Here is a 12,499-nt window from a genome sequence, read left to right on the forward strand (position 1 = left end):
AAGGAAAGGAAACATCATGCTGTGAGTATATAAATTAGCATATACCTAGAGAAAATACTTTGCAACATTCTTAGCAATTAAAAGTAAAATTATCATGCAATTCAATCATCCCACTACTAGATCTATATCCATGTAAAATGACCCCCTATGTTAAAGAGGCACCTACACTTTCCTGTTACTGCAGCACTGACCACAATAGTCAAGGCAAGGGTGTGGGCATGATTACACCAGAATTGAAAAGAAAGTTCACTGTCATGGCCTTCCACTGTCCATCCGATCTTAAACCTGAAGAAAGCATCCAAATGTGATATTAAGAGGTGCTGAAGCAGGCATCAGAGGGTCCCTAAAAGGCATAGTGGACAATACTGAGGAACAGATATTTCTGTCATTTGAACAGTGATACCAGTTCTTCTATCAGTGACTCTGGGATAGGCACAGCAACAAACAGCCAATTTTATCAGACTCATGCCCTGATATGACAATGAACCTGGCTATAGCTCTAGTGTGGTGAACCTCATGGCCCACATGGTCTCAAGAAGGAAGGGGAACTGAATCACCTATCTCAGCAAGAAACAAGAGGGATGGGGCAGCCTAAGCTTCAACAGACTGAGAATCTCCCCAATAGTATCTGCCCAGATTCCTAGAATGGGAGGGGCTTGGAGAACTGTTCTTTTCCAAATCAGTAAATTTCACTGGTTCCCAAAAGTTATTAAATAACTTTTTGGGTTAAGAAATATTTCAAGATGTTATGAACATCTTCATAGAAGACATCACAATTCCATAACATTAGCCCATGATTCACACATCAAAAGTGAAGATAGAATTAAATAAAGCCTGGAACATAAAAATTTGAGTTAAGCTAGTTTTTCATCTCAAGCCATCAGTCCAGTTCAGCTGAGAATGAGGCATATTTATGAAGAATTTTGATGTTTGCTTAATTTTTTTAAATGGAAATTCAGTTATTTTATTTTAGCAGTTGAAATGATATATCTATTTGTGGACTTGTGTACCCAAACTAAAATTATGACACCGATTGTTCCAATGTGAAAACTTGTTTTAAAAGCTTTTAAAAAGAAGCAGAACCTAGGGCATGCCCTTTCAACAGCATGGAAAAAGGTGTCCAATTATGTCCTCGGCTTGTCCAACCTCATATGCTTTTCGTGTTTGTCTTTGCAAGGGTGAAGAACGATAGCACCCTTGACAGTAAAAGGAAGGGCATGGCTGTGCTAGTGAAAGCTTTGTCGCTTGAGTGAGACAAACAGGAAGCAGTTGGTAGGAGTGGGGCATTTAGAAATGAGTACTTCATAGAAAGCCTTTCTTCCTCTCCTGTCTTTTCCCCTCTCTGTCTATAGTCTAACCTCTATCCTTCACAACTCTCCCCTTCCTTCAGTCAGCTGATCTGCCTTAGAATGTGACTTTTTTCCCAACATGATTTACTATCATCTGACAACCTCAATAGGGGGAACAGAAATCAGGCCTCCAAAGTAAGCTTAGATGTTGGACAGCTTAAATTGTAAGCTAAATACATCTCGATTTGTTTATGAATCAGCTGCCTATTGATAAGTCAAAGTAATGGAATGATGACTAAAAGACAAGTGCCATTTTGAAAATTTTACTTAATCCCTCAAAGTAAAACTTTCACAGTCATCCTCCATTAATAAATGGAGAACTTGGATTTATTTCCATGTGGACACAGATCATTTTTATAAAAACCATTGAGAGGCTGAGCAAGTTCATGAAGAGTGAAAGGAATTGTGCTGACCCACTAATGGTGACAAAGGCACCTGATGCTCTCCCTAGCGGGAAGAAAAGACAAATGTGGATAGCAAAGCACAAAAGGGATACAGATAACTCAATCTGTAAGTTGAGTAAGGAGAGTAAACAACTGCTGTGTAGTAAAGCAGTGAAGGGAACAAGAATCATCCAAGGGAGAAAAATGACCACTTAGCCATGATGTCATTAAACCCCATTCATCTCCTTCAGTCATGGTGGCAGTTTCTAGTGCATAATTAGGAAATGCAAATGTTCTCTTCAGGGTGGATGTTATTATTACAAAGCACATTCATTTTATTGGTCACTTGAACTCACTGTGAAAGGCAAATATAGGCTTTCAATAAAGGGTGTTGGAAAAAGAAACCAAATTTACTGAGTAGACGGAAGGCAGAACACTCAAGGAATGAATATCACATGGATGGAAACAACATAAGAGACTCCTCAGAGACATTAGCAGAAATGTCTAACGTCATGCCCAGGTGTTTCTTGTTACAGGGGGAAACTTTCCTGCTTCTCAGAATGCTGCAAAGATTAGTTCCACTCTGTTTCATGAGAAACCAATGTAACTGGGTTCTTTGATCTTAGATTTAATTGCATAGTTGGAAAAAGTACAAATACACCTGCAAATATGAAGAAAAAAACCCATTGCTAATTATGTACATGATCTAGCAGTAATTATGACATGTCTTCTACCTCCAATTCTTTAAAGACTCGGAGGGGGCTGCTTTTGCATTTCCACAAGACAAAAGTAGGTACATGAGTAAACTCAAAGATAAAGAAGAAAATCAGGATACACTGCTAGAGATTTCAACTGTTGTAATTACATTAAATATCAGTGGTCATTGAAAATTAAATGACAATCTGAGATAATTTTGTGCTAAGGAGGAAGGACACCACAGATAGAAACGCTTTAAAGGTACGTTTTAAACAATGCGAAAGCACAAATCATGATTTATAAAAGTCATCTATAAGTGTGTGTTTATTCAGTTCGTGACTACCTGAAACCAAAAGTAGTTTGTTTATTTTGTGGTGAGAGTTAGAAGAGAAGAGGTTCTGGTATTAAGAGTGCCCAGCACTGATTCTTTATTCTAAAAGTTCCCTAGAAGCTTGGAGGCTGGAGAAAAAGTTAGGAATATTTCTTGCCCCAGGGTCACAAGTTCACAGCACTCATAGGGCTGTTAAAAAACTATGAGAAACTTCACCTCTAGGGGTTCTTCCTTCCTTTTCTGGGGTTAGTCATTTATGAAAGTAAATACAAATACACCTGGATCTCTGAGGGAGCTGAAGACTAGATAGTTATAGTTTTCCTTGTTTACCTGATGAAGAAAGCAAGTTATACTAGGATGTATATTAGGTATAAGACTTTAGATTCACAAGTCTGGGTAAATATAAGGTATTTTCTCTGAAGTTGTCAAATGCAAATGGACTAGATATTGTTGATGCGTTTATTGCCTGTATATACTGTATATAGTTATTGTACTTATTGGATATAGTTTTTCTTTTATTAACTATAGCCTTCCTTCATTATTATTTTAGACAAAAAGTCAAAATGTAGTGATACTTCATTTGTATTTAAATAAATAAAACATGCCTGAAGATCACAGAGTAAAACAGTCACATTGATCAGTTATACAAGTAGGCAGTGGTGGCACACACATTTAAATCCAGTAGCCCCACTAATATACCATAGAAACCACGCTGCAATGGTACATGCCTTCAATCCCAGCATCATAGAGGATTATAAGTAGGGGGAAGATAGGTTTCAGGCTCTGTCATATTCTGAGAATTTTTGGAGACAGGATGAACATTTTGGACTGTAGTAGAGGTTAGATCCAGTGGCTAGCTGCTTTGCTTTTCTGGTCTTCAGGTTGAACTGCTACATCTGTCTCCAGGTTTATATTGGGCACCATTAGTAGGTGGAAATTTTTGTCCTGCTCAGTCCCACAGCATTCAGGCCCAAGAAACACACAGACACTTATATTAATTATAAACTGTTTGACCTATTCTTCAGGCTTTTTATTAACTGCCTCTTACGATTCAAATTAATCCATTGTTCTTGGCTATGTTTAGCCATGTGCCTTGGTACCTTTTCTCAGTAAGGCATTCTGATCTTTCTTCTGTCTCTGACTGGTGAGTATCTCTCTGCCTTTCCTCTTCCCAGAATATTTCTAGACTGGTCGCCCTGCCTATACTTCATATCTGACTATGTTCCAATCATGATTTATTAAAGTAATATGAGTGACACATGTGTAAATTGTGCAAAAGCATAATCCCACAACATAAAATACTCAAGCACATAAATAAATATTTCAAAAATTAGCTAGAACTGGGCAGTCTTGATTTCTAAATATACCGTAAGAAAATGATTAACAAATTTGACGAATCTTACTGTGAAACAAAATGTAATGGAAATCTTTTTCTTCTTTTCTTTTTTCTTTTCTTCTTTTGTTGTTCTTTGTTTTGAAACACTTTTGGCATTGAAATTTTATAATACTTTATATAAATATATTCTCCTACAATCATTTTTTTCTCCCATTCTACAGACTGTCTATCCACAGTACTGTTCAAAAAAATTGAATTTAATAAATTCTCACTTGTCAATTCCTGGGGATGTTTCCCAAGCTAATGGATTTTTATTTAGAAAATTCATACTTCAAGATGTCATTGTTTTTTACCGCTGAGTAAAACTCTAATGTATATATGTTCCACACCTTCTTTAACCATTCTTCTATTGAGGGGCACCTAGGTTGTTTCCATGTTCTGGCTATTACAAATAGTGCAGCTATGAACATAGTTGAACAAATACATTTGTAGTATGATAGGGCATCTCTTGGGTATATTCCCAAGAGTGGAATTGCTGGGTCCTGAAGGAGGTTGACTCCCAGTTTCCTGAGAAACCGCCACACTGATTTCCACAGTGGCTGCACAAGTTTGCATTCCCACCAACAATGGATGAGTGTTTCCCTCACTCCACATCCTCTCCAGCATAGGCTATCATTGGTGTTTTTGAGTTTGGCTATTCTGACAGGTGTAAAATGGTATCTCAAAGTGGTTTTGATTTACATTTCCCTGATCACTAAGGAGGTTGAGCATGACCTTAAGTGTCTTCTGGCCATTCGAAGTTCATCTGTTGTGAATTCTCTGTTCAGTTCAGTACCCCATTTTTTAATTGAGTTAATTAGAGTTTTAGTGTCTAGTTTCTTGAGTTCTTTGTATATTTTGGAGATCATGCAAATGGATGGAAATAGAAAACGCTTTACTGAGTGAGGTAACCCAGACCCAAAAAGAGGAATATGGTATGTACTCACTCATAAGTGGAATCTAGCCATAGTTAATGGTCTTTGAGTCTATAATTTGTGATCCTAGAGAAGCTAAATAAGAAGGTGAACCCGAAGAAAATCATATAGTTATCCTCCTGGATAGTAGAACTAGGCAAGATTGCCAGGCAAACTCGGGTGCATGGGGGTGGGTGGGTGGAAGTAAGGGAAGATGGTCAGGGAGAGGGGAGAGGGGGAGGATTGGGAGTGGCTTGGGGGAATGGGAGGGGGGAGGGAGGAAGGATGGTTGTGGGAGCAGGGAGGTTTATATCTCAGCTAAGGGAGCCATTTTAGGGTTTGCAAGAGACTTGATTCTGGAGGGGTTCCCAGTATAAATTAAATAAAAAACTAAAAAAAAATTAAAAAATTTAAAAAAATTAAAAAATATAATAAAAAAAGAAGAAAACGTTTTACTGAGTCAGGTAAGCCAGACCCAAAAAGAGGAATATGGTATGTATTCACTCATAAGTGGATTCTAGACATAATTAAAGGTCTTTGAGCCTATTATTCGTGATCCTAGAGAAGCTGGATAGGAGGGTGAACCAGGAAAATTCAGGTAGTTTTCCTCCTGGAGTTTGGAAATAGACAAGAGTCCCAGGTAACCGCGGGTGCATGGGGGGATGGGAGGGTTGTTGGAAAGGGAGAGGTTTAGAGAGAAGGGAGCAGGGGAGGAATGGGGAATGCTCGGGGGACTTGGAGGGGGGAGGGAGGAAGGATAGATATGGGATCAGGGAAGAATATATCTCAACTAAGGGAGTCATTTTAGGGTTTACAAGAGACTTGATTATAAATGGAATCCCAGGTCCAAGGAGAGATCCCCAGATTGTTCTCTGGACAGAGGAGAGGGTGCCTGAACTGGCCTTGGCACATAACCATACTGATGAATATTTTGCTTATCACCATAGATCCTTCATCTGGCGATGGATGGAGATGGAGACGGAGACCCACATGGGAACACTGGACTTAACTCCCTAGATCCAAACGAGAAGCAGAAGGAAAGAGAACGTGAGCAAAGAAAGCAAGTTCAGAGGGAATCTTCATCCGATGATGGATGGCGATACAGACGGAGACCCACACTGGAGCACCAAACTGAGTCCCCAGAGGTCCAAATGAGGAGCAGAAGGAGGAAGAACATGAAAAAGGAAATCAGGACCGTGAGGGTGCGATCACCCACTGATACAAGGGGATTGATTTATTGAGAGTTCACCAAGGCCAGTTGTCTGGGACTGAGCGAGCACGTGATCCAGCCAGATTCTCTGAATGAGGCCGAATTCTCTGAATGTGGCTGGCCCGGAGTCTTTCTGAAAAGCCATTGACAATGACACTGGGACTTGTTTCCTCTGCATATACTGGATTTTTGGGATCCAGTCTGTTTGGATGCTCACCTTCCTGGACCTGGAGGGAGGGGGGAGGAGCTTGAACTACCCACAGGGTGGGAGACCCTGACTGCTCTTGGGGATGGAGAGGGAGGAGGGGAAGGAGTGGGGGGAGTGGGAGGGTGTTGGGAGGAGGGGCGGAAATGGAGACTTTTGTATCTTAATAAACTTTGAGAAAAAAAAGAAATGATAAAAATAAAGAAAATTCATACTCCTACCTATATCTTTTTTATATATTTTTTATTGATTTTATTGAGTTATACATTTTTCTCTCCTCCTTTCCCTTCTTCTCCCCTCCCTCGCAACCCTCTCCCAGGATCCTCATGCTTCCAATTTACTCAGGAGATCTTATCTTTTTCTACTTCCCACGTAGATTAGATTCATATATGTCTCTCTTAGGGTCTCATTATTGTCTAGGTTCACTGGGATTGTGAATTGTATGCTGGTTTTCTTTGCTTTATGTCTAAAAGTCACTTATGAGTGAGTACATATGATATGTGCCTTTCTGGGTCTGGGTTACCTCACTCAATATAATGCTTTCTAGTTCCATCCATTTTCCTGCAAATTTCAAGATATCATTATTTTTTCTGCTATGAAGTACTCCATTATGGAAATGTACCACATTTCCCTTATCCATTCTTCGGTCAAGAGGAGTTTAGGTTGTTTTCAGGTTTTGACTATGACAAACAAATGTTGCTATGAACATAATTGAGCACATGTCTTTGTGGTACGATTGAGAATCCTTTGGATATATACCCAAAAGTGATATTATTGGGTCTTGAGGAAGGTTGTTTCCTAATTTTCTGAGAAATCGCCAAATAATCCAATAAAAAAATGAAGTACAGACCTAAACAGAGAATTCTCAACAGAGGAATCTAAAATGGTTGAAAGACACTTGAGGAAATGCTCAACATCTTTAGCCTTCAGTGAAATGCAAATCAAAACAACTCTGAGATTCCGTCTTACACTGGTAAGAATGGCCAAGATCAAAAACAATAATGACAACTTATGCTGGAGAGGATGTGGGGCAAAAAGAACACTTCTGTATTGCTCGTGGGAGTGAAAATTAATACAGCCCTGGTATAGGAGTTCCTTCTGTTTGTGTTTTACTTTCATTGATTAGTGAATAAAGAAACTGCCTTTGCCTTTTGAAAGGGTAGAACTTAGGTAGGCGGTGAAAACAGAACTGAATGCTGGGAGGAAGAAAGCAGAGTCACAGACAAGCCATGGATCTTCCACCTGAGATAGACACCGGTTAGGCTCTCTGGTAAGCCACTACCACGTGGTGATACACAGATTAATGGAGATGGGTGAAACTAATAAGTAAGAGTTAATCAATAATAAGTTAGAGCTAACGGCCACACAGTATTTTAATTAATACACTTTCTGTGTGGTTAATTTGGGTGAAGCTAACCAGGCGGCTGGGTCGAACAAGGGGCCCTTTCCTTACTACACAGTCCCTTTGGACTTCTACCTATATCTATAGGCATTTAAATATGGCTTACTTCACATTTTAGCACTCCATATTTTAAATTTAGTTATTTGATCCACTTTGAAATATTTTATGAAGAGTAATAATTGTTGTTCTAATTTCATTATTCTGCAGGTGCGCATTCAGTGTTGTCCGTGCCATTATGTAATAGGCTTTAACTCTAGCATGTGTTCTGTGACACTGCGAACAAATAAATAGTCATTGTCTTGTCAATTTACATCTGTGTGCTCTGTTATGATCCACTTTACTACACCTCTGGATTTATGTCATCTTTGTAATCATGACTCTGCAATATACTGTAAGCTCAATTATTGTAATATTTTCAGGAAGGTTCTTTGACTTAAGATTGCTTTGATGGGCTGGGGAGATGGCTCACTCTTTCCTGTTGCAAAGGATCTGGGTTCAGCTCTGAACACCACCTCTGCAGCTCACAACTGTCTCTTCTGGTGCCTTCTGCTTTGCAGGCACCTGCATACAAGTGGAGCACATAAGCTCATGGAGACTTACAAACATACACATATATGAAAATAACAAATTTTCAAAAATGTTTGCTGTAACTGTTTGGCTTTGGGTTTCCATATGAATTTCAGAATTGTTCTTTGCAGATCAACGAAGAATGTTATTAAAACTTTGATACAAGTTTTACTGAATCTGTAGATAATGTTTGCTAGTATAGCTATTTTTACAACACTAATTCTACCATCATAAAATCATGGAAGAAATTTACATGATCTAGTGTCTTCCTCGATTGATTTTTTTCAGTGACTTAAAGTTTTCTTTGCAGAGGTCTTTCAACTCCTTGATTAAGCTTACTCCTAGGTTTGGTTTAAGCTGTTGTGAATGGAAAATCATATTTCTTCTTTGTTCAACTATTTATGCATATCTTCCTACTGCATCATTCAGATTTTTCATTCAGTTTCTTAATGTTGAGTTTTGGAAGTTCTGTATGAATCCTAGATAGAAAATCATTGTAAAATGTGACCTGAAAAATAGGACTTTGATCTTAAATTCAGGATCTTTTGTAATGGAAAAGTTTTATGTTTGATGGTATTCTTCACTTTTACTCATTATAGGCACTGTGTATTTCTTTTCAGGTCTGAGTATGAACTGCCTACTCTAAGTTCTGTAATTTTTTATAATTTAAAGTTTTTTGTTTTTTATTTTACATTTCACTCCATGATTGACTGGAGTTTTTATATATATATAAACTATGAAACTCATGCTTTATTTACCTTAATGAACATCCAATTTTTCCAGCACTATATATTGAAAACTTTATTATTTCTCCACCGGAATGCTTTTGATCTTTTCTTTTAAAAAAACAGATAAATGAGTATGGATTTATTCTATTGGTTCCATATGCAATTCACTGAACAATGGATTTATCTTTCCTCCAAAAATATATAATAAGATTGCCACCAAATAGTAGGTTCCTCCAATGTGGATACTTTTTGAAACTACATCAGCTATCCCTAAGTTTTTCATTTCACACAAGTGTTAGAATAAGTTATCAGTGTTGCCACCCCCTCCAAAAAAAAGCATTGTGTAAAATACTAAGATAATGCTTTAACTCTAAAGATAAATGGATAAATTTAGAGAAATTTGACTGCATAATATATTTAGGGTTGTTGTTCAACAAGAATAAGTGCTGTGTGAAACAAGAAAATATATTCAGAACTCTCCTAATTTTTATTGAAAACTTAATGCTTTGTAGGGCCTAAAGAAAAACTGTCTTGATTCAGTAATATAGAATTAAGAAATCAAGAACAAGATCTTGATAATTCTATCATCTCCTCCAATTCATATTTTGACATGCTTGTTTTTTTAAAATTTTATTGATTTTACTGAGCTCTACATTTTTCTCTGCTCCCCTCCCTGACTCTCCCCTCCTCTTCAACCCTCTCCCAAAGTACCCATGCTCCAAATTTACTCAGAAGATATTGTCTTTTTCTACTTCCCATGTAGATTAGATCTTATTTATGTTCTCTTAGGGTCCTCATTGCTGTCTAGGTTCTGTGGGATTCTAATTTGTAGGCTGGTTTTCACTACTTTATGTTTAAAAACCACTTATATGTGAGTACATGTGATAATTGTCTTTCTGGGTCTGGGTTACCTCACTCAAAATGATGTTTTTTAGATCCAGCCATTTGCCTGCAAAAATCAAGATGCCATTTTTTCCTGCAGTATAGTACTTCATTATGTAAATGTATCATATTTTCCTTACCCATTCTTCAGTCAAGGGACATTTATGTTGTTTCCATGTTCTGGTTATGGCAAACAATGCTTCTATGAACATAGTTGAGCACATGTCAATGTGGCACAATTGAGCATCCTTGAGATATATACCCAAAAGTGGTATTACTGGGTCTTGAGGAAGGTTGCTTCCTAATTTTCTGAGAAATCACCACACTGACATCCAAAGGAGTTGTACCAGTTTGCATTCCCACCATCAATGCATGAGTGCTCCCTTTACCCCACAACCTCTCCAGTATAAGTTGTCATCAGTGTTTTTGATCTTGGCCATTCTTATAGCCGTAAGATGGGATCTCAGACAAGCTTGTTCTTAAGGTGCAAACTTTTGTCACAGAATTTATGATTTCACTCAGGCTTATTGGAAAAGATGTTAGTCCACTAGAAATGGAAATGGATGGTATATTTCATTTTTCTACCCACAATTCTCAACTTGTGTTAATGCTATGCAGTGAAACTCGTATTACCAATGAATGAAATCATTCTTCATGAAGTAATACTTGAAGAACTTATTTCAGAGATTTTGAACTCCAGAGGCTCTTACTTTTTAAAGAAGACATAGCAATGTTCTCTCTTCTTTCCCGCTGAAGGTTTTAAAAATAAACATTTCTTTTAAATTTTATACCATTTCAACATTTATAACATTTCTTTTAAATTTTTAAGTGTGAATGTGGATGAGCGAGGAGGCCAGAAAGGATGATAGATCCCTGTAGTCTGTAACTAGACAGTTGTGTGATGCTGAGGCACAAATGTGGCTCCTTCAGAAGCAGCAAGTAATTTAACCACTGAGTTACCTCCCTAGCACCCATGAATAAAGTTACCTCTCCAGCTAATGAATAAAGGCTTATTTTTCTATTTTACCTATGGCAAAATTAAAATAGCTAAATTTTTAGTCTATAGACTTTTATTTTATAATATACAGAATGAATATCTATAAAGGGTCCTGTCTATATAATACATTTATTCTTCTCCTTTATTTTATGTTAGTTTAGGATCACATCTTCGTTCTCAGAAATCGATATGCTTATAATGAACTTTTAAAGATTTTCTTTCAAAAATATTTTCTAATGTGATGCTCACAAAATAATCCTTTGAGATGGTAGCAGTTCTGCCTCACTTCACTGGAAGCCTTTTTGCTTTTCCTGATAAACAGGAAGTAAATGACAGCAGAAGACGCAAAAGATTAAACCCAGAACTTCTCCTGAGGACTTCATTTTTCAGTACCACAGAACCAGTTCCTATTTCAAAACAATGACATCAGACAATAAACCTAAAACACAGTAAGTAAAGAAGACTCTAAATTATAAATAGTCTCCCTAAAAGAAATAAGTTACTAATGAGGTCTTCTAAATAAGAATATTTTTTAAGAATCCAAGCATAGGATCAACTGGAATAAAAATTCTTTATGAAACATATCCGTGAACAATAAAGATGAACTGCACACTTAAAAAAATTAAATGCCTTTTGGCCATTTGCATTTCTTCAGTTGAGCATTCTCTGTTTACATATATCCCATTTTTTAATGTTTAACCATCAGGGAGAGGCAAATCACAACAACTCTAAAGTACCATCTTATGCCTATCAAAATGGCTAATATAAAAAAAACACTGATGACAGTGTTTTTATGCTGGGAAGATGAGAAGTAAGGGGAACACCACCATTTCTGGTGGGTGTGCAATGTTTTACAGCTGCTTTGGAAATCAGTATGACAGATTCAAGGAAAATTGAAAATCAATCTACCTCAAGATCCAGTAATACCACCCTTGGGCTTGTACCCAAAGTATGCACAATAATACTACAAAAACATTTGCTCAACTATATTCAGAACACCATTATTCATAATAGTCAGAACCTGGAAACAACCTAGATGCCCCTAAACTGAAGAACGGATAAAGAAAATGCGGTACATTTACACAACGAAGTATAACTCGGTGGTAAAAACATTAACATCTTGAAATTTGCAGGCAAATGGATGAACCTAGAAAAAAAAACCATCCTGAGTGAGGTAACCCAGGCCCAGAAAGACAAAAATGATATGTACTGACTCATAAGTGAATATTAGATATAAAGCAAAGGATAATCAGTCTACAACACAACCCCAGAGAAACTAGGCATAAAAGAGGATTCTAAGAGAGACACGCAGGGAGGGCACCAGGAGGGGGAAATAGTAAAGATCTCCTGTGGACACTGGAATGGGGTAGAAGGAAAAGGTTAGGGATGTGAATATGAGGGATCTAGAAGGCCGAGTTGGGGTAGGGATAGGTGGGGAGAACAATGAAAGAGATACCTCG

At 37.5% G+C, this 12,499-nt stretch overlaps 1 protein-coding gene across 1 annotated transcript in view; it reads right to left on the minus strand.

The window, feature by feature from the left end:
* The window catches only part of Kcnt2 (potassium sodium-activated channel subfamily T member 2), a 411,713-nt gene that overhangs the window by 346,871 nt on the left and 52,343 nt on the right, over positions 1 to 12,499 (minus strand). The gene's annotated exons all lie outside the window — the stretch shown is intronic.

This window comes from Myodes glareolus, chromosome 5 (assembly GCF_982192425.1).
Source record: "Myodes glareolus chromosome 5, mMyoGla1.1, whole genome shotgun sequence".
Classification (NCBI taxonomy): domain Eukaryota; kingdom Metazoa; phylum Chordata; class Mammalia; order Rodentia; family Cricetidae; genus Myodes; species Myodes glareolus.